We start from the raw sequence: 21,926 nt of genomic DNA, 5'->3' as shown, positions 1-21,926 counted from the left end.
ATCAACATCTTTTTCCATAAGATCATGAATAAAGACACATGCACAAATTAGATCAAATGAGATCAGCAGCAGGAGCTGGTTCTATATTTCACTTGGGCTGAGCAGCTGGTTCCTCGTTCTGGTCAAGTTTGGTTAACACCAATTCTAAGAGGTGTCTCTAATTCACTGTCTATTTTCACATAAGAACAAGAGGTTAGGTAACATAACTAATTGGAGTGAGATAAAAACATAAGCAGTGAACAGGGTTACACTTTGGTGCAAATCTGGCTTCTCTTGTTCACATAATAAAAATAGCACCTAGTAAATCTCTCTTCCTTGAACTTAAGAGGGCTTGTAGTTTGTCAGGCCTTGGTATTTGTATTACCCTTTCTGCCTCAAAAAAGAGCTACACTGAAGGAATTTTGGCCTTGTTAGTGTCAGGAAATGGAACTCAGAAGCCTAAAGAGTTACCTCACATTAGTCTCACAAGAAAATTTACTGAAAATTGCATCCTGTCCTTAAATAAGATATAAGTGCCCAGGTCCAGAAAAATCTCCAAATATTGAAGCCCATTTCAGAACATATTTAGGGAGGATTCTTTTAGCACTGCCCAGCAGATAAGGGTAATCTCACAGCTGCTTCTATGGAAAAGGAAAGGCAGAAGGTGTGCAGGAGGAGGGGGGAGGGGTGGTGAGCAGCCTGCAGTGAGGTAAGCCTGGCCACCCTCGTACACTCTGTGCAGCACAGGCTCTTTGCACATGAATGCTTCCTTCTTGTCGGTGCAAAAGGGAAGAGAACAAGATAGATATTTACAGGAGCTGGGTTGTCCTGTGCCAGTCTCAGCCTACTGATAATGATGTTACTGGCCAGAAATGCCTGGGGACACTCACCTAGGCTGTGGTTCCTTTCAGGACCAGTGCTGTGTCTGGGCTGGTCTTTGTGGTTCTTATGATTGCAAGGCATCCTCAGCAACAACTATCAGGAAACTTTGAAGGAAACATGGTTTATTACTTACATGTTCTGGAGGGTATATGCCTGGGGCCACATAGGGAGGTCTTTGGTAGAGAGACCATGCTGGTATAAGTTCCTGTCTTATTGGGGTCTAGGGTCAGGGCCTAGGGTTTCAGGGCTCACCCTTCATTGGTGAATTTAAAACATAAGCATGGGAAGAAAAGAAAAGAAAAAAGTGGCCAAAAGATCAGTTATCTAAATCAAACAAAGTTCTCTAAACAAAGGGACCTGGTGGGGAGGTGAGGTGGAGGGGGAGGCCTGGCTCTTTATCTAGTCCCATGGCTGGCAATGTATTTATTTAGATAGCCATCTTTGAAGTGGATGCTCAAGTCAGGCATTATGAAAAAAAAAAAAGAAAAGAAAAAGAAAAACCAACTGTCAGGGCTTACACTACTTGGATACGAAGAAAGGAGAGGCATTTCATAGCATTATCTACCAAAATGGACCTGCCTGTGTCCCCCTAGAATTCATATGTTGAAATCTAATCCCCAATGTGATAGTGTTAGGAGGTGGGGCCTTTGGAGGTGATTAGGTCACAAGGGTGGAGCCCTCGCGAATGGGATTAGTGCCCTTGTAGGAGATATAGACCCCTTCCACCAGGTAAGGATGTAATGAGAGTTCAACCATCTGCAACCCTGATGAGAGACCTCACCAGAACCCAGCCATCCTGACCCCAGTCTCCAGAACTGTGAGAAGTAAGTTGTTGTTTAAGCCCAAACAGACTAAGATACGAGTCCAATGGGATCTTAACTTTCTAGGTGGAATATATTATGCTATTTTTCAAACTTTCTTATACAAACTGAATTTCCAGTTTACAGGTTAGAAGATGTTCTATCTGGGCAGGAAGAGAAAAATATGCCATAACATGAAAAGAATTTCTAGAAAAAGTTACCTTGATGTGAATCATCTTTGAGGGGGGATGACCAGTCTAGAAATACTGGCAGGTGTAAACCATGGGGATGAAGAAAAGTTCTTTTCTGCAGCCTGACCTTTCTTGACCATTTGACTGGCCCAAGGGTGTCCCTGGGGTCTTGGGCACTCTGCAGTTCCCCTTGGCTTTCAGTTTGTTTCTTCTTTTTTCTAAACATCTCCAGGCCAGTACTCAGGTTAGCCAACAAAAACCAGATTTTGAATGACTTAGGCCTCTCTTCCATAAAACTCCAACAAGGCCTAAAGAAATTCTCAAAATTCTAAGGCTACCTAAGAGATTTCTGTATACAAAAAAGCTAAATTAGGCCCTAAGACATGTGACAAGAAACTTAGGTAAATCACTTCTGACCATGTCTTTTCACAAGGGAGATGTTTACCAGCTTGTGTTACAATGTACCTGTAACACTTTGAGTCTTCTCTGTCCCACATATGAGAAAAACATCCCCCCGATGTATCCCAACACTGGGCCTGGGGCAGTGAAAATGAGCAGAATCCAGGTCCATTTTAGCCCATTTGTAAGAATCAGGTTTCACTGAAGAAAACAGAAGTCACTCCAGAGATTTTACTCAGGAAATGGCTTAACACACAGAGTAGATACTTACACTTTAGGTGGAAGGAATGGGGTACAAGCTAGGCCTCCATGAAATACTCCCTGAACATTACAGATCTCACTCACAAGGAAGTTACTTCCTCTGAGGCCACTAAAGCTGCCTCTGTGTCGCCCCTACAATTGCAGACTGGGTATCACAAAGCTGCATTAGGGCTGCTGCCTCTTCCTTCACTCTGGAGTCAGAGGAAGTGCACTGGAAACCAGCTCCTGAAGAAGTCCCTCCCCCTCACCCCGGGACCTTGCTCATCAACCAGACAGGTGTAGGCCTCTGCTGCAGTGTGTCTTTCAAATCTTAACTCAAGTTCATCTCACTGGCTGAGACTAATTAACACTGTGAATCCTAGCTGCAAGGGATTCTAGGAAACAGAGTTTTAAAATGTCCAGCTTCTGCAAATAGAAGTCAGGTGGAGTGCAAACTAGTCCATGGCATCTTCTACCTATTTTTCTTCTGCTTGAGGAATGAAAAAGCAGCAGCAGAAAGAAATCACAAGTGTGAGGTTCTCACAGCCAACCACACAACTCAGGATGGGCAGAGAGTTAGTCAAAGAACAGCAATAACAACAAAGCCAAATGGCAGTCCTGGGACACCTTGACCTAGCACTGCTCTGAGGTCAGAGAGGTGCAGAGCTGGCATCTTTGCCAGGACCCTGCCAAGATTCAAACTGTTGCCCACAGTGCCTCACTGATGAGTCCCCAGGATGGGCCAGGACCCATCCCACTTTATTATAATCTATGAAGCTAGATTATAGACAAAAAGGACTACCTGGGGTTTAATTGCTGCTGTAAAGGCTCAAAGACTGATGGACTAAGAAGTAACTGCACATTTGCTAATAAACAAAGACAATAGCAATGCTGCCAAATATCTAAAATAACTGAAAGGCAATGTTTTTTTAAAATATATACATTTAAACTCAGTTTTTGGATTAATATTTGACATTAAATCGTTTTCTCATATTAATGCATTTCTTATAGCTAGATATTTTCTTTCATATGGCATGTTTTAATTGATGGGTGATATAAGAAAGGTTAGTTCTATGACATGAGTTACCTAAAAACAGAGATGATGGGTGAGTAATGAAAATGACATTTCAACATCTTTGACTAATAAGCTACTGCCTTTCAATTCTTAAGATGAATGATGCTGTTTTCAAAAGAGAAACAAATACTAAGAGAATTATTTTCCAAAGAGCATACTTAAGTAGGATCCTTGAAATTTCTGTCCAGTTGACTTATAACTAGAAAATTGTTTGATCTCTGTTCTTCCAAAGAATCCAGAATATTGCCTAGGCAGCCAACAAGCGCACAGAAAAAAATACGAGCCTGTTTGATGGGGACCCTCAGTTCCAGCAGAGGAGCTGGATCTGTGGCTTTAGTGACAAAGTATAACAGAGTCCTTTCTGAAATGCCTACCTCAGAGGTTAGAGTTCCTCCAGATTTAGAACTAAATATTTCCCCAGAACTTCATTTCATTTTGGGAAAGATACCATCATTTGTGACCTGTGACCCTGTGTGTATCTGTCTACCTATTAACCCCACGTTGCATGGACTTCTTTCCTTAGTAGTCATGGCTTCCCTTGCTCTAGAGGGAATGTTAGGACTTGAGAAAATGGGACCCATATATCGAAGTACTTTTATTCTAACTTGCTCTCAGCCTGCAAACAAGGAGCACAGTGCCTGGCACCTGCACAGGAACCCCCATGTGGCCAGGTTAGACAAAGTTCAGCAAACAACTGGCTAATCCTTCACACAGGATGTTTTCTGGTGTTTTGTGTTGTTTTTTCTAAAATCCCTTCCCTCTGCACATTCCTCACCCCTCTGATTTCTTTTGCTTTTATCCACCCCCTCTCCCAATGTCCTATTATCAAATTTCCTTTCTGGAACCAGTCAATTCAAACTGGTTGCCTAGCACCTGCACATCCTCCCTATGCAGGTGAATCCCTATCTTATGCACTTTGGTGGGAGGCAGAACCTACTCCCACATCTATTCTGCAGAAGCTGGTTACACCTGGCCGTCTGTTTCGGCATTCTTTGCAGCAAGATGCAGGCTTTGGCCATCTCAGACACCCAGACTCTGAGTTAGAAACAGTGAAGCAGGGAAGCAGGGCCAGCAGCAACATTGGTGTCTGGCAAAAGATGCAGAGAGATCAAGTTTCTGGGAGTATTAATCTCTTTGGGCTGCCATAACAAAATACCACAGCCTGGTGGTGGCTTAAATATCAGATACTCATTTCTGGGGGACAGGGGAGTCAAGGTCGAGGTCCCTCCTGAGGCCTCTCCCTGGCTTGCAGACAGCTGCTTTCTCTCAGCTGGTCTTTCTCTGTGCACACACTTCTCTGGTGTCTCTCCCTCTTCCTATAAGGTCACAGTTTTTGTGGATCAGAGCCGTACCCTATGACCTCACTTAAACTTAATTACCTCCTTAAAGGCCCATCTCCAAACATAATCACATTAGGGGTTAGGGCTTCAACATATGAATTAGGGGAGGACACAATTCAGTCCATAACACTGGGCAACAATGCTGCTGTCCACATCCAGTGCCCAGGCCAACTGGCTACAGGCAGCACAGTGGTCACTGCACGGCCAGTTGGGTGGTATCCTCACTGGCCGTGCTGTGTCACATGGTTTGGGACATAGTCCTGGCCAAATAGCTCCACATCTAGTCCTCTGGCCCTCTTGGAGAGAATTTTTTTCAGCAGGTCACCAAAGATGTTGCACCACGGAGTGACCTCTTAACCTCACCCCACTCCATACTGTATAACTGCAATCACTTTGGAGACCAACTTAACTTCCTCAATTCCTGGACTTCAACTTAGCCATAAATCATCCTCCCCCAACTAAAAAATACTAATGGATTGGAAATCATGATTCTGCTCTAATTGTGGAAATTTTTGTAAACCAAATCATGCTGGTTAGAAGAGTGGTTCTCAAAGTGGGTCCCTGAGCAAACAGCAAGGCTGTCACTTGTGCACTCAGTAAAGTTGCAAGTTCCTGGTGCCACTCAAACCCCAGAAACTCCTCTGAGGGTGGAGCCCGGTAAGTTGTTTCAACAAACCCTCCAGGGGATGCTGATGCACAGTCAAGTTTGAGAACCACTGGTTAAGAGAAACCTTCACTTGAGTATAAAACACTAGGGACAAAAACCATAATAGAAAACAACGCAATCATCACTATGAACCTCCTTCTCCTGTATTCCCCCACCTCCTACGCATGGCATCACGATGCTACTTATCTATCTAAAAATCAGAATTATTATGCAATCATGTGATTAGAAATTTGTTCTCCACATATTCAGGACTATGTTTTTGATTGAAAGTGTGTTTATTTACTGCACCAACTACTATTCAGCTTCATGGAAGTGCCACTCTGGGACAATCTTTCTGCACAAAAACTTTAAGAATCTACCACATGGTGGAGTGAGGTTTCCAGTGCTCATCAAGGGAAGTGGAGCTTCTTGTTGCCGTGGCCATGGCCTGCCAGGGCAAGCAACCTATGTCCCTGAAACTCTACGCACCCTTCTGGTGTCCCTAATTACTGAAAGACATTTTCTGTGTGAACATGAATAAGGTGCCAATGAATTTCTTCAGCAGAAATATTTTACAGTTTGAAAATGTGTCTGTGCTTGGTTTGGAGACGACATGTTGAGAGAAGCAAGAATTTCACACTTACAACTGATTCGCATTCAGAGCCCTGTCTCTGGGACCTGAGAGAATTGTTGGGATGCCCTAAAAGCATTCTCTCCCAACCTCATATGGTTATGTATAGCAGTGAATGCTTGTTAATTCAGACTCTGTGAAATCACCATACAGTGTCTAAGGAGGGCCCTGGGATCAGAGGCCCATTCTGCTGCTTTGGGCTGTGAATCTCTGTAGACCTCTGTGTCCCTGTCTGTAGAATGGAGATAAAGAATTACAGGGCTGGGCTTCCCTGGTGGCGCAGTGGTTGAGAATCTGCCTGCCAATGCAGGGGACATGGGTTCGAGCCCTGGTCTGGGAAGATCTCACATGCCGCGGAGCAACTAAGCCCGTGAGCCACAATTACTGAGCCTGCGCGTCTGGAGCCTGTGCTCCGCAACAAGAGAGACCACGATAGTGAGAGGCCCGCACACCGCGATGAAGAGTGACCCCCACTTGCCGCAACTAGAGAAAGCCCTCGCACAGAAACGAAGACCCAACACAGCCATAAATAAATAAATAAATAAATAAATAAATAATTTAATTAAAAAAAGAATTATAGGATTATTCTAAGAGTAAAGAGAAGTAGTGTATTTAAACCCTGGCACATCCTGAGTAGCAGCCACTGATGGCCTAGTTGGAAGGCCGTGCAGGGCATCTTCTGGAGTTGTCTTTGCACATGGTTCCAAATCGGTTTTGAAAGAGCAAGGGAGTAAATATCCTCATCAGAGGGCAGGGAGCTAGTGCTGAAAACTCTGCTCCTGACCCTGTTCTGCCGTCGCACTCCTACTTACTGCTCAGTAAGTGGTATCTGTTTTAAAGAAAACAGTAAAAAGAAATAAGAAATGAAACAAAATGGACAAAGAAGAGTTGTGTTAAGGCCAGACCAGGTAGGAGATGACCTGTAGGAGAAACATGCTGTGTGAGGAGAGTGCTGGGCTGCAATTTGGAACAGCTGGGGTCCTCTTCCTGTGGGTCCAAATAAGCCAGTTAGACCCCAATGGGCCTCTTTTCATTCATACACAAGATAGGAAGACAAGGTGATATCTAAGGTTATCTCCATGATATGATTCTAATTTTTTTATAAGTATCCAAAATGTCGCATGAGAGTCACTAAAAAAAAAGTATCCAAAATATTTTCTTCCCTTTTTTGTTTACAGGCAATCTATGAGCTAATTAAAAATATTTTTGCCTAAAAACATGAAGAAACTCTGGGAGATTATGGAAGTGTTTATTACTGTGACTATGGTGATGGTTTGACAGGTATGTGTATATGTCCAAACTCATCAAGATGCACACATTAAATATGTGCAGTTTTCATATTTTAATATATTATGTTTGCCTCAATAAAGGTATTAAAAATAAATGTTTGCCTCTCCATTAGACAACGTCTCTACCAACAAGACTCCATTGGCTGAGCCTTTGCTGTTGTATGCATGAGAAAAGAAAGTATAACTATAGAATTTTAAATAACACATTAATTTAGAACCTCTTATCCTTACCCTTTAATGCTAATTAATATGACTTTAAAACATTAGTTGTAGCCATGACACTTTTTCAACAGAAAGTTTCAATCATTTTGTCATATTTAGGTGAATCACTGTTACACCAGCACAGTTATTAGTTCTTTCAGCTTGGTTTAATGAAAGCCATAGCTCTTCAAAAAGAAGAGAAATTTAAATTCTCTTGTGAGTTGTTAAAGAAAGTAATCATTTCAAAGTTCTTGGCAAAAGCAAAATTTTTTCACTATATGAGATAAATTATGGTCCATGTTTTATATTTAAGTTAATAGAATTTTTTTTTTGTCAGATGCTATGGGAACAAGACATTTCCTAATATCATACCTCTATTTTGGTAATGGGGCTGATCAGTGATAAACTTTTATATTGTTTCATTTATGGAAACTTTTTGTCACACATGGGGGTGTGCTGTATATATTGTTATGAAGATGATGCCACAGGCTGATAGACGCTATCATTGTAGAAGACAACAGCTTTTTAAAAATGCTGAGGGGGCTTCCCTGGTGGCGCAGTGGTTGAGAATCTGCCTGCTAATGCGGGGGACATGGGTTCGAGCCCTGGTCTGGGAAGATCCCACATGCCGCGGAGCAACTAGGCCCGTGAGCCACAACTACTGAGCCTGCGCGTCTGGAGCCTGTGTTCCGCAACAAGAGAGGCCACAATAGTGAGAGGCCCGCGCACCGCGATGAAGAGTGGCCCCCACCTGCCAGGCCTAGAAAAAGCCCTCGCACAGAAACGAAGACCCAACACAGCCAAAAATAAATAAATAAATAAATTTATAAAAAAAAAAATGCTGACATTCTCAGAATGAACAACTTCCACTTAGGACACTATCAGCAAGGGTTTTCTAAAGCACTCAATGGAGTATACTCCAGTCCTAGAAAGAAAGATGTTGACATGGTCAAACAAGGTAATTAGTGTTACAGACAGTAGGAAAAATGCATGTAGTCTTCTGTGAGCACTCTTCAGGATTTCATTTATTTGCTTTAGTCATTGGCCAAAGCATTGGACAGAATCACTTTCTCGCTTTGCTAAGGAAATGAACCAAAGAATGTATTATACATAAGGAAGGAAATGAGGATGGTCTACTTTCTTTGTTAGAATAACCATGGGAAGAGGCAGCCAGAGGAAACTGCCTTCTGTGCCAGCATCCATGGGAACCTCTGACTCCACTCTTGTTACCCATTCACTCATGCATTCACTGATACATTCCTTCCACAAACATTGCTGGGCACCTCCCAACTCTAGGCTTGGGGCACTGGGGATAAGCAGTGTACAAAACAGAATCATGAGCTCCCATTCTAGTCACTGAAAGGATCAGAGAGTGGAAGCACTCTCCTCAGCACTGAACAGGGTAACTTACTGGAGAAATGATGTGGCTGTCCCTGACTGTAGTGTGGGTGGTGGTAAGGGCTCTGCTGCTTGGCCCTGTGATGTTGCCCTGCTACACGCCAGCCCCCTACCCTTGCACAGAGCTTTGTAACCTGGTGCCAAGGCAGGCCCCTCACTTCTGGAGAGGGAATTACCAAGACTATGGGGTGGGCAGTCCAGGAGAGTGGATATTGTACATTTGACTAAAAATGAAAAAAAAATTAGAGTTGGCAGGGACCTTGGATAGCTAGTCCAAACCCCTCACTTGCACAGAAGATTTTACAGGCCATTCGACATTCCTAAAAGACTATTGGAGCCTCCTAAGCTTACGAAACCCAAATGACAGCTGGGTTATTTTATGCAGACACATTTAGATCCATGGTGCCTCTTGGGGCCTCCCCAACCCTGCCAGTGAAAATGTTGCCCCCTTGGGAAGCTCTGTGTGTGCACTTCTGTTGGCCTTTGAGGACAGACACCCCTGCACCACTGCCCATGTCTCCTCAGGGACCACCTTCTGCTGGCATCTAGGGTCCTCTGCACAGGCAAGACCCCACCAGCTCTCCATTCCCTCAGTGAGTATGCTTCTTTTCCAGTCTCCTCTAGGGACTCTGACAGATTGGAAAAGTACAAAAAATACCGAACTCTTTAACATCTCTTTGTAAAAAGAGCTCTCGTTTTTTCTGTTTTCCATATTTAAAATGTGCAAAAGCCACCCCAAGGGAAGGAAGGTGTTTATGTCTGATCTTTGTGCTTGGCCTATGCTCTCCTGAATGAAGCTGAGCACCTCTCCTCTGCAGAACTCAAGTTCTCACTGTAACTTTCCTTCATCCCATACATGTTGTGTACAGTGAGGTATGTATGAGTGCTCTGTTTATCTTGCTTCACCCACAGGCTGGCTTCAGGTACAACTAAGACTCAAAAGCAGGTGAAGGGGCCACAGCAGGATTTTTTAGTATCTTAGGTACAGTAGATGAGAATATGGGATAATATATCAAAGTCTAGTAAGGTAAGGTGATAGAAATATATACATATATATATGTATATATATATGCTCAACATATACTTCAAACCCTTCAGTAAGTTATTGCTTTAGAAGAGATTAATCATTGCAACAACATGGATGAAACTTGAGGGCATTATGCTTTCTCAGACAAAGACAAATATTGTGTGATCTCACTTATATGTGAAATCTAAAATAAACAAACAAATAAACTCATAGAAAAAGAGATCAGATTCGTGGGACCAGAAGCAGGACTGGGGGGATTGGATGAAGGTGGTCAAAAAGTACAAACTTCCAGTTATAAGAAAAATAAGTAAGGTAAATAAGGTATGTAATGTACAACATGATGACTGTAGTTAACACTATTAACACTCTGGTACAGTGTATTTGAAAGTCATTAAGAGATTAGGTCCTAAAAGTTCTCATCACAAGGAAGACATTTTTTTTTCCTTTTTGTATTTATATGAGGTGATGAGTGTTAACTAAACTTATGTGGTAATCACTTCACAGTATGTGTCAAGTCATTATGCTGTACACCTTAAAGTTATACAGTGCTGTAAGTCAATTACATCTCAATAAAACTGAAAGAAAAAAGATAACTAAGTAGTTCTGAGGCTCTAATATATAGCATGGAGACCATAGTTGATAATACTGTACTGTATAATTAAAATTTGTTAAGAGAGTATATCTTAAGTGTTGTCATACATACAAGAAAAGGTAACTATTTAAAATGATGGATGTTTTAAATAACTTGATTGTGGGAATTGTTTCTCAAGGTATATATAACCAAACTGCCACATTATACACTTTAAATATATTACAATTTTATTTACCTCAATAAAGCTGGGACAATAGTAAAAAAAAAAAAAGAAAAAAGAATATGCTATTGTGTTTGGATTCATCATTTGATTTCCCCAGAAGACTATAAGTTCCTCAAGGGGATCTGACTCCAGGGAAGCTGGGCTCAGTCATGGATTCTCTCTTCAGTATAGAAAGGAAGGGAATGGAGGTTTCTTTAATTCTAATCTCAAATTTAGATAGGTTGGAGTGGAAGTTATTATACATGACATCCTTTTTTCAAATCATTTGAACTTTGAGACCAGCAGTATTGTTACCAGTGTTCCTCAGAATGGTCCAAGGAGCATCTGAATCAATGTGCCTGGGTAATCACTAAAAAGTAGATTCCTGAGCCACGTGTAGCTGTTGCACCAAATGTGCAGTCAGATCTTGGGAAACTCCCTGTTTTCAAGGACATGGGGTGATTTTTATGCAAACTAAATTTTGAGAAACCCATTCTGAAAAATGGTTGAAACTGAGTGAAACCATAGTGAAACCGAGCAGGACCCTGTGGGGTTCCTGGGCATGGAAGCCTTTCTGTGTCCTCTGTTTCTTGTTTGTAGGGAATAGCTTTCAGCCTCCATGACCATCCCTGAGTTCCAAAGGGCACATCCAAACAGTTGCTAATCATGGAAGGAAGGGGATGCAGTGACAAGGGAGGAGCAGTCAAGAAACAATAGTGCAGCCTTGGGGCAGGGTCCTGGTTCCACCTCAAGGGATACACATAATGATATCTTTGAGCTCTTCTGCAGAACTAAAACCCCCAACAAATGGAAGATGAACTACTTGATGAAGCATTCTTCATTCCAGAGAGAAGGTCATAGTTTGATAACCTTGAGAAGCTCAGCTCATCAGGAGACCACTTGAAGCCAGATTAAAGGCAGGTAGGCCCTGCACACCCTCTGATCCTTATTAGCAACCCGACCCTTGAACCATTGCTATAAAACTCCTCACCAAATCCCTCCAGGTTGGGACACATTTTTGAGGGGCATGAGCCCACTGTGTCCCCCTTTGCCTGGCAAAGCAATAAAGCTATTCTTTTCTACTTCACCCAAAACTCTGTCTCCAAGATTCAATTTGGCACCAGTACACAGAGGTTGAGTTTTTGGCATCAGTAGCTGCCATCCAATAAATGGATCTAGAAGGGAATGGCCGGGTTTTCTCCCAGCTATTAGGATTTGAAAAATACCACAACTATACACTGGACAGCAACCCAGGGATACAAAATTATTGCCCAAGGAGTGGGTTAGATCCAGCCAGGAAACACTTCTTTGACCCATACAGTGTCTAAAGTAATTTGCGTTTGCAAGGCTTTAGGTCGATCCTGTTTTCTGGTTTGCCACAGTCCCCAGCACTCCCAGTTGTCTCACACTGAATCCGCTTCATCTGGCTGACTCTTGCCAGCATTTAAAGTTACAATCCTTGAAATGTGGACATTTGATAAAAGCACTTGGACCTACAGACTGAAACTAACAAGTTCAAAAGAAATTGATGTATAAAGTGGAATGTCAATGTATTCAGTTGCAGGGAGAAATAGTTGAAAGATGGATGGATATTCATGCAACCTGACCCTGGACTTCTTGCCCTCTAGGTAAATGGTATTATCAAAGATTTCCTGGCAAGGAATCAGCATAAGAGGAATAAGTTCTATAATTTAAATATTGAATGGTTGTAGGATAAAAACCTGCTTCATCCCCTTCCACAGTGTCTACCATACAGAAAAGAAAATTGGACTGGCCTGGGCAGTCTTGTGTAAAGGATTTTCATTCAGTCATGGTCTTCTTTGTAAATTTAGGTATCCTTGCTGTAGGCAGATACAGTAGGGGATCCCTGGAGGAAAAGAACCAGATGTGGCTTCTCTTTTTTTGATGTAAAAGAAGCCATTTTTGCCTAAGCCATTTTATGATACAAGCCTGGCTGCAATGCTTGCCCTTGAACAGGTCTCAGTAATTCATGATCTTAAGGTAACAAAGGAATTCAGGAACAGAGAAAAGGCAGTCAAACAATAGTGCAGTGATAAAGCAGAGTCCTAGTTCCTCTTCAAAGATTATACATAACAATATGTCTTTGAGTTCTGCAGGAACTAAGGCCCCCACCCAGGTGGAGGATGGAATGAGGATATTGACCCTCTTGACTTCAATCAACTAAAGCTTGGACTCTGTTGACCTTTGCCCCAATTCTATGCTTAATTCTCCTCTGCTGAAGCCCTTCATGAATATGCATGTACGCTTAGCTTAAAACTTCCCCAATTTTGCTGTCAGGGAGATGTGGCTTTGGGAAAGACCCCCAGTGGTCTCCTTACTCGCTGCAAGTAATAATCCTTCTCTTGTTCTTTGGCTTGGTTGTGTCTTTTGGCTTGACACCCACCAAGAGGCAAACCGTGTTTTTTGGGTAACACTGCTTTGGTTATTATATGTTGGTGCCATAGTGTAACTTTCAAAGACAATCCTTACTTCAAATCCTGCGTAGACATTTAAAAATCTCCCTTCTATGTCTCCTATAGAAGGAAAAAGTAAAATGGACACTTGTTGAGGGTCTGCTGTATTGTGTATATGACCTCATCAATGTTTACATTAACTTGGTGATGTGGGCCTTATTGAATATGTCCTTAACATGTGAGGACATTGACCCTCAGGGTGATTAAATAAACTGCCCAAGGTCACACAGTGAGTGGTTGAACTGGAATTCAAAGCCACGTGTATGAACTTCAAAGTCTAGACTAGTCCCTGAGTTCTGTGACCTCAAGATCCAGCGTAATGCTTTTCCAACATAATAAAATGGCAGTATAAATGTTCAATGGCCCATCCTAATATTTACGTACTTTATGAGAAAAGGGACTATTTAGAGCGATATTTATTGCAGCACCTAAGTGCAAATTAGTCCATCTATAAATCTATATTGAACAACAAATATATAAAATCAGCTGTGTCAAGTCCCATAGGGGATACGGGGTTTACAATCTGATATCCCAGGGTTAAACAACTGTTCAGTGTAAGAACCCTAGAAATGCTATAAGGCAGAGTCTGATTAAATTATAAGAGTAACATATGGGAATTCGAGACACTGTCCACCTGAAATGACGAGAACAGCCTTCAAGGGTGCTGGGGATGTGCCCTGAATCTTGAAGGATTTAGGAAGCAGAGGAAGAGTAGTGACTTTCCAGTGTCTCAGGCCAAAACTCAAAAAGCCTGGGATGTGAAACAAAGCTACAGTAGGGATAATAAACAGCCCTTATCTGTTTAAAGCCCATAGTTGTAGGTCACTAGCTTCTTGAATTTCTACCTGTAGGTTTCAGTGTTTTTAAGGAGGCCTCCAACTGTTCTTGCTCTGACTCTCACAGAAGTTCTGGTTGAAATGCAAATACCCCCAGACCTGGCTGTGCCACATTATTTCCATAAGAAAATGAGTGTTTGCAATCTGCTTCCAACCCCTGATTCCAACTGATTTTCTCCTCTCTATACCTTAAAAATAATTTTAAAAAATAGTTTCAGATCTTTTAACTGAGATACAGTGGTTATTATACAATGAGAAATGTGTGTTGTATACTGTGTTTGTAAAACTACTTCTGATTTTGCCTTCTTTGGTTCAGTGGGGCTATTTCCACGTGAACCCATTTTCATTCTGAAAACTTCCATAGTAAATGGGCAGAAATGCTGCTTTTGGCTCACACAGTCCCGGTAATGTTGCCAAATCTGGATCCCTGTGCACCAATGCCAAATAAAAATATAGAGACAGAGAATTGGAAGATAAATAGAGAGGCTTTTTATTTTCTTTGCCAGGCAAAGGGAAGACACAGCAGGCTAGCTCCTCAAGAACTGTGTCCCCACTTCCTGGGGAATTACAGGGATTCTTATAGGGGAGTTTGCAGTCGGAAGTGAGTGATAAGGATAAAAATGGTGAATGTCTTGCATTCTTCTTCTTGCATTATTTCAAAACAGTCACTGCTGGAGTCAGGCAACCTGGTAATTGGGTGCAGCAGTCTCTGGCTTATCAATCTGCGATCTCTGTTCTGAAATGCAAACAGCTACAAGGGGTGATTTGCTACAAGAGATTACAGGGGGAGCAAATACCAGGTGCAGAATGTAAATTACCTGAATTACACAGGATTAGGGGTGACAGGTTAGTTTTGTGAAGAACAAATCTACAGACACTACAGATTAGTAACAGTTAAAATAAAACTAGGATTGATTAACTCCGGCCAGTTTATGCTTCTTCTCTAGGCTGCTCACCGTTACCTTTTTTCCTTGTTCTCAGGAGAGAGAAAACTTCATTTCTATTTTTGTTGCAACAGTAAGCAAATGCTTAACAACAACAACAACAAAAGCATATTGATGGGATTCAGGACACACTACCCCAAAATATGGCACTTGGCAAATTGAATATTTTAAGCTGATTTAGTTTGAGAATTTTCCTCACTTTCTCTCCTGAAGCAGGTCATAAAATCTCCCTATGACTGGAGGAAAGGGGCATGCTTATCTCCAAAACAGAGACACCAAGAAGAATATGAAGGAGCAGGCCTCGCTAAGTTTCCCCCAAGACACTACCCTTTACTCATACCCTCTTGTCCTATCACATTTTTCTACGGCTTTCCACCCTTCATCAAACCTAGCGCAAAAGCACTCAGCTTTAACCACTTCTTTGGGTCTCCCTTTTCTTATGAAGACTCCCCTGAGTCACATAAAACTCATACTAAATAAGTTTGTGTGCTTTTCTCTTATTAATCTGTCTCGTTAAAAAAACAAAATTCAACTGAGTAAATTTTAAAGATCTTGTTGGTTCTATTCAAAGATTCATGAATTGAACAGTATCCAATTTAGCAGATAGTAAGGAGCTCTGAGGAGTTGTACAAGATGAAGACTTTTATAAGCAGAAGGGACCAGGAACAAGGAAGTTATACTAGGCCAAAAATTGGGTTGGCTATTGCAAGGTTACTTTCCCTTAGGGAATGGGGGGTCTATCAGGCAGATGACCTCACTAGTGCTAATCAGGTGATTCCTGATTGACTGAAATTACGATGTAATTTCTGGAAGAGCAGAAACTGTAATTTAGTTGTCTCAGTTTGGTGACATATGACTTGGTATAAGCAACTCCATTTTGGGCCTGTTGTCATATTTTTAACATAGGGTTGATAGAAGGTGAATTTTATTTTCTTTTTCTCATTTTAAAGAAGCCCAGGGGTGGGCAGTAAGGTAGCCAGGAAACCTTGGTTCCTCCAGCTCCCATCTCTGTCTGCCCTTAGCTGTGGTTCTTAATCTCATGTTTCAAGGTGGCTGCTAGGACTTCAGCAGCATGATGGAGAAAGAAACAGAGAAAGGCATCCAGCCTCTACTTAAAGAGACTTCCTGGAAGAAGAGGTAAGATTTCCACTTACATAAACCTAGACACAAGGCCAGTGTCAAGACAGGCTGGGAAAGGGAGGCTTTTTCTGGAGGCGCCAAGGTTCCAGCTAAGCCCTGACTATATTTCTGACTTAGGATGAGAGAGTGAGTATTGGGAGACAGCAAGCAGTGTGTTCCTCCTGTGAAACACTCTGGCCGGAACAGAGACACGTGCTTCCTTATGAGAAGGAAACATTTACTTGCAGTGAAGACCTATGGTCTTGACCTGCTGCAGGTTATAAGGATCAGAGATATTTTCAGGTAACCTCACATGAGCACTTTTTTGTAAGGGGATGCAGAAAATAAAGGAACCCTCTAAACAGCCACATCATCTATCATATACATTTACTGAGTAACCAGTGAGTGCCTACTCTATGTCAGACTTTATGCTAGAAACTGCATAAATTAGTTTGGCATGATCCCTGTCATCTCAGAATTTACAGGATTGATGGATGTATATGTATTTAAATACAATGCAATGGCATGTGAGCGAGGAGAGGAGAAGTCTACGGGGACCCAAGAGGAACAATTATTTCAGACTTTACAGGGACGATATACCATTTCTTTTAGCTGCAATGTATGGAGAAGCATTACAGGAAGAGAAGGTGATGGGATTCAGGACATGCTACCCCAAAGTACAGCACCTTGGCACATTGAATATCTAAGACTGAAGGAACTGGGGGAAATGGCAGAAGCAAGAAAGTCACTCTGACCTCCCCCACCTCATACTTCTCCCCTGAAAAAGGCCATAAAACTCCTGTGTGGAGGGTCCCCTCCCTGTACCAGGAGGAGGGAAGGCATTCTTATCATTGGAGTTGGGGAATTTGGGGCCAAGATAACTGTACAAACAAACCTTAAAAACTAATCTTTTCTTCCTAGTTACTTCTTCACCATTTACTCCCCCGAGCCCAAACTCCTTTGCCTGGTCCATTCTTCACAAATGTATTGTTTCTTTGTCTAAAAGGTATAAAAGCTTTCTGCTCTGGTCACTTCTCTGAGTCTTCATTCTCTGGCAAATATTCTCATGTACCTGTAAAAATTCAGTAAAATATGTATGCTTTTCTCCTGTTAGTATGTCTTTGTCAGTTTGATTTTTAGACCCAGTCAGGGACCTTGAAAGAGTTCAGAAAGACTTTCTTCCTCCCCTACAAAGCACCAGCTATGCCAGTGCAGAGAAGGGCTGTGGCCGGCATGTCTGTGGCCTCTGCAGACACGGAGTGCAGGGCAGCTGGGTGGATGCTGGCCTTCACCTGCCACAAGGCAGGGCCTCCCAGGTCTGTGCCATCTCTCACGACCACAAGCTTCTTATTTCCTTGCACTGAACTTCTCACTGCTTCTGGTTAGGGTGCTGGTTCTGACACAGCAGTGACCAGACTGTTCAGGATACATAACTCAGCTCCAGAAGGCATGTTCTTCCAAAATCTCTACTTCCTCTCCTCCTATTCTTTCAAACCTCTTCCAGACAGGTTTAGTCTTCACTAACCCACCAACACTGGTTTCATCAAGGCCAGTGACCTCCATGGTGCCACACCCAGAAGTCTTCACCCCACTGGATCTTGTGGCAGCACTTGGTCCAGTTGACCCCAGACCCCCTCTGACATCCACATGGGTTTGGCTCCTGCCTTCATAGCCTTCAGGTCTCTGCTAGAATGTCACTGGACCTCTGACCTTCTCCTCTCAGCACACAGGGCCCTCCCTCCATTGGCTGCCTTTCATGGCTGTTATTGTATGGGTACATCATCTGTTTACTGTGTAAGGGAAGAGAGACATTCACCAACTCTTTTAGGTTCCATGGCTGGGTCTATAAAACAAACTGGCAATAGGTAGATTAATATGAGAAAAAGTATACAAATTTATTAATTTTTTATATTATGTGCTTGGGGACATCACAGGAAACAAAAACAAATATCCAAAAAGGTTTTGAGATTTGAGACCTTAGTATCCTCTTCTTAGGGGAAGAGGAGAGGAGATGTAGGCCACTTAGGGGAGACTAAATGATGCGGGGGAAAGATGAATAATCCCTTAGAAGAATAGGTGAGAGCTGTGATAATTTGTGACAAAGTCTGGGTGTGATTTTGACTTCTGGTCTCCTCTCCTGAGATGAATCAATTCTTCTCAGTTGATGAAACTCCAGGAGGGAATCTATGACAGTTTAGTTCTTTTTGGAGGATCAGTCTTTAGGCAGATATGGAGAGTTCAGAGAAAGCCTCTCCCTACATTTGCTGTTTTTCAAGTGCCTACAGCTCAAAATAATCAACATACCGAAGCAGCCTATTTTGGGGTGGCATGTCCAGAAATCCCACCTGAATGAGAGCCTCAGAAGAACAGAGGCTTTGTCTTTCCTGCTCACTGCTGGACCCCTGAACCCAGAATTGTCTGGTCCCCAGGAAGCATCTGAGACATATTTACTGGCTGTATGGAACTGGGGGGTTGCCACCAAGGGGACTGAGTGTGTGTCAGACACTGAAAGGCTCTTGGATTCCTCTCTGCAGTACAATCACGGCATAGCAGTTGTAATTGCCAACTTGTTTTAGAGGCTGCTTTTTAGACACATGGATAAATGCAGTCACGGAGATGAACACTGTCCTTTCCGAGGCATGAACTTGGTAAGACAAATGTGCACTCACCCCACTGAGGCTGCCATCCTCATAGTGTTTGAGATTCCCTCTCACAGGTTATTATAGAACTCTGAGTACATTTCATGGTGGAAATATCTAAACTTCTAAGAGTCTATTATACTTTTAGAGACAGGAAAATGAGGTTTGAAATTATGTTGTTTAATCTGAATAATTTCTTTCTGTTTTTCCTTTTCTGGGTCAAAACAAGATCTGAAAATAAAATACTGAGACCAATCATTTTGTACATGGTGTCTACACTGGACCAGAGGTAATTACACAAAAGCTATTCTGAAAACATTGTAAATAGAGGCAGCAACCTCACAACAGGCACAGAAACTACCAGAAGACCACCTTCAAAGATCTTCACTTTTGTTTATATCTAAAATTAGATTGTGAAATTACAAAAATGTCAATTGTTTCATACCTGAACCTAATGCACATTTTACTCTGACCTCCAAATCGTGTATGTTATGATGTTCTCAATTTTACCTGATATTGCTATAGATCTTCACATGATGTGTGTTATTAGGAGAAAATGTTTTATCAAGGGACCTAACTTAAAACTGAGGGGTGACCTTGTCATGAAAAACAAGGTTTTGTGTATGCTAGTATGATCAAAGGTATTTTGGAAGATAAAAAATCAACAATTTCAAAATAAGACTCATTGTCTTATATGCTTGATCTTTCTATCTGTATTCCATCCTTTTCTACCTTCAGTGTTGTTCAGGGTCAACTACAATTTTTTTCAACATTAGGGAAAAACCCCCACCTCTTTCTGTAGATACTAGAACTACCCAGCTCCATTTAAAATATCACATGTAAAATATCTTTAAAAAGTGATCTTATTAACAATGAAAAAGTCTTCAATTAATCTTGGAGTCAAAATTAGGGTTTTTTAGAAATTTGTCTTGATTTAGAAAATTAATAAAATGGTATTATAGGAAAATCATCACTTGCTCATTATACCTATAAACAGAAGAATTTTTAAAATTTAATTAAAAAAAATTCTTCTGCTTATAGGTATAATGAGAGTTGTCCACTAAAGAAAATCATCTTTACAAAATGGTAAATCCTGGCTAATTTCCCTTTAGGTAAATCTATAAACCAGATGATTCCCTCAGTAAACCCTCTTTGGGTCTCAGACCCTTGTTCTATTTTTCCCTAGAGATTAACTAGAAAGGAGTAGCTGTTACATCTTGAGTTACTAAAGCATCCTTACCTGTACAAACTGACAGCACATCTGCAGATGGTCCATGGAGTATAATCACAAAAAATTTACATTTTGTTACCACTGTAAGCAAATATAGAAAGCACTCAGCAAGATTTGGTGTCTTTCATTTCTGTTACAATGGGAAGCTTATCTGCTCTTTTAAACAATTCTAAATTCTATTCAAGTCACTAATACATAATATCTGTACATGTAGATAATTTAAATGGCAATTATAATATTGAAATATGCCAATAACAGGATATTGGATTTGTTACTGAGCTCAGGTTTGGGTGCTTGCTGCTTGAAAGCCAATATTGGAGAAACAATTTCTGGTAGGAACGGAAATATTGTTTTATTCAGGAGGCCGGCAACTTGGGGAGAAGTCAGACTCATGTCCAAAACCAACCCCACAGATTCTGCTCAACAATGAAAGTTTTTAAAGGAAGAATCAGTGGGGAAGGGGGTCAGAGTCTTCATTATCTTCCACTGTGTGCAGACTTTCTTTTGATTGGTTGGTGAGGTAACAGGGTGGTGCTCCAGGAATCTTGTGCTCAGCCTGAAGTTACTGTCCTCCACCTGGGTGGGGACCTTAGTTCCTACAGAAGAACTCAAAAGATATTGTTATGTATATTCTTTGAGGAGGAACCAGGATCCTGCCCCATGGCTGCACTATTATTTCCTGACTGCTCCTCCTTTTTTTCTGCCTTCCTTTCTTTCCCTGATAAGCAACTGTTTGAATCTGCCTTTTGGAACTCAGGGAAGGTCAAGGAGGGTGAATGAAACCTGCTTCCTACAAATAGAAAATGGGGGACACATAAAGGATTTGTACCTGGGAGGGCCCCACAGGGTCTTTCAATGTTTCAGATTGATAAATGACCTGGAAGGTAATTCAGCGATCATAGAATCTGATGCCCTTATTTGATAGACAGGACACCAAGGCCTGGGGAAGTAGCATGTTGGCCATACCACATGAATAATTTATGGCAAAACTGAAATGACACTCAATTCCATTGATATGTATCCCGTATGCCAGCTCAGCAGGTCTCTGAAGCAATATGCCATCTTGCACATTACTCACATGAGAAGACTTTTTAGGTAAAAATAGGTTTTATTTTAAAAGTGGGTAAATTCCTTTATATGGAATAATGTGGGTGGTAATTTTTTCCATCTCAAATTATTACAAAATTTATCTTTATTATTTCAGCTAAAGGAAAGGAAAAATTGAGATTTGTGTTCTAAAGCATACCTAGATGATGACATCAACTGTTACTTTGTGAAAATCTGTGGTCTGTGCCATCAAGTTGACTTAATTTTGGAAATTAGTAAAAACACTGGAAGTAATTATTTGGCCTTATCCTTTTTTTCCCAATCTACTCTTGGCTGTTTTATCTTTATTATGTAATTATTTATGTTAGAGTTTTCTGAAAGAACATTGAAACCTCATTATTTTCAAATTAGAGCTTTCAAATCCATCTATTCAGTGAATAGAATGATGAAGTGAGTTAGTGGCTATCCCAGGCTCTCTATTACAGCACCAAAACATCTACCCAACCATTTCCTTGATATTTCTATTGGTTAGTTAAGAATTAGTGTATTAATTTATGTATTCAATTGACTTGTTTATTGCTTCATTCATTTATTTTATTTATCCTGTAAATGTCCAAGTGATATGTCAAGTACTAGTGATTAAGAGGAATTACACAAAACAATATAACCTGAGTAACTCAGAGTTTCTTAGGATCGAAATACATATAAACAGATAGAATGCAAACTAACACATGTGGTTCAAGA

This window comes from Balaenoptera physalus, assembly GCF_965194825.1.
Source record: "Balaenoptera physalus genome assembly, chromosome: 2".
Lineage (NCBI taxonomy): Eukaryota > Metazoa > Chordata > Mammalia > Artiodactyla > Balaenopteridae > Balaenoptera > Balaenoptera physalus.
Note: the sequence above shows the minus strand (reverse complement) of the source record.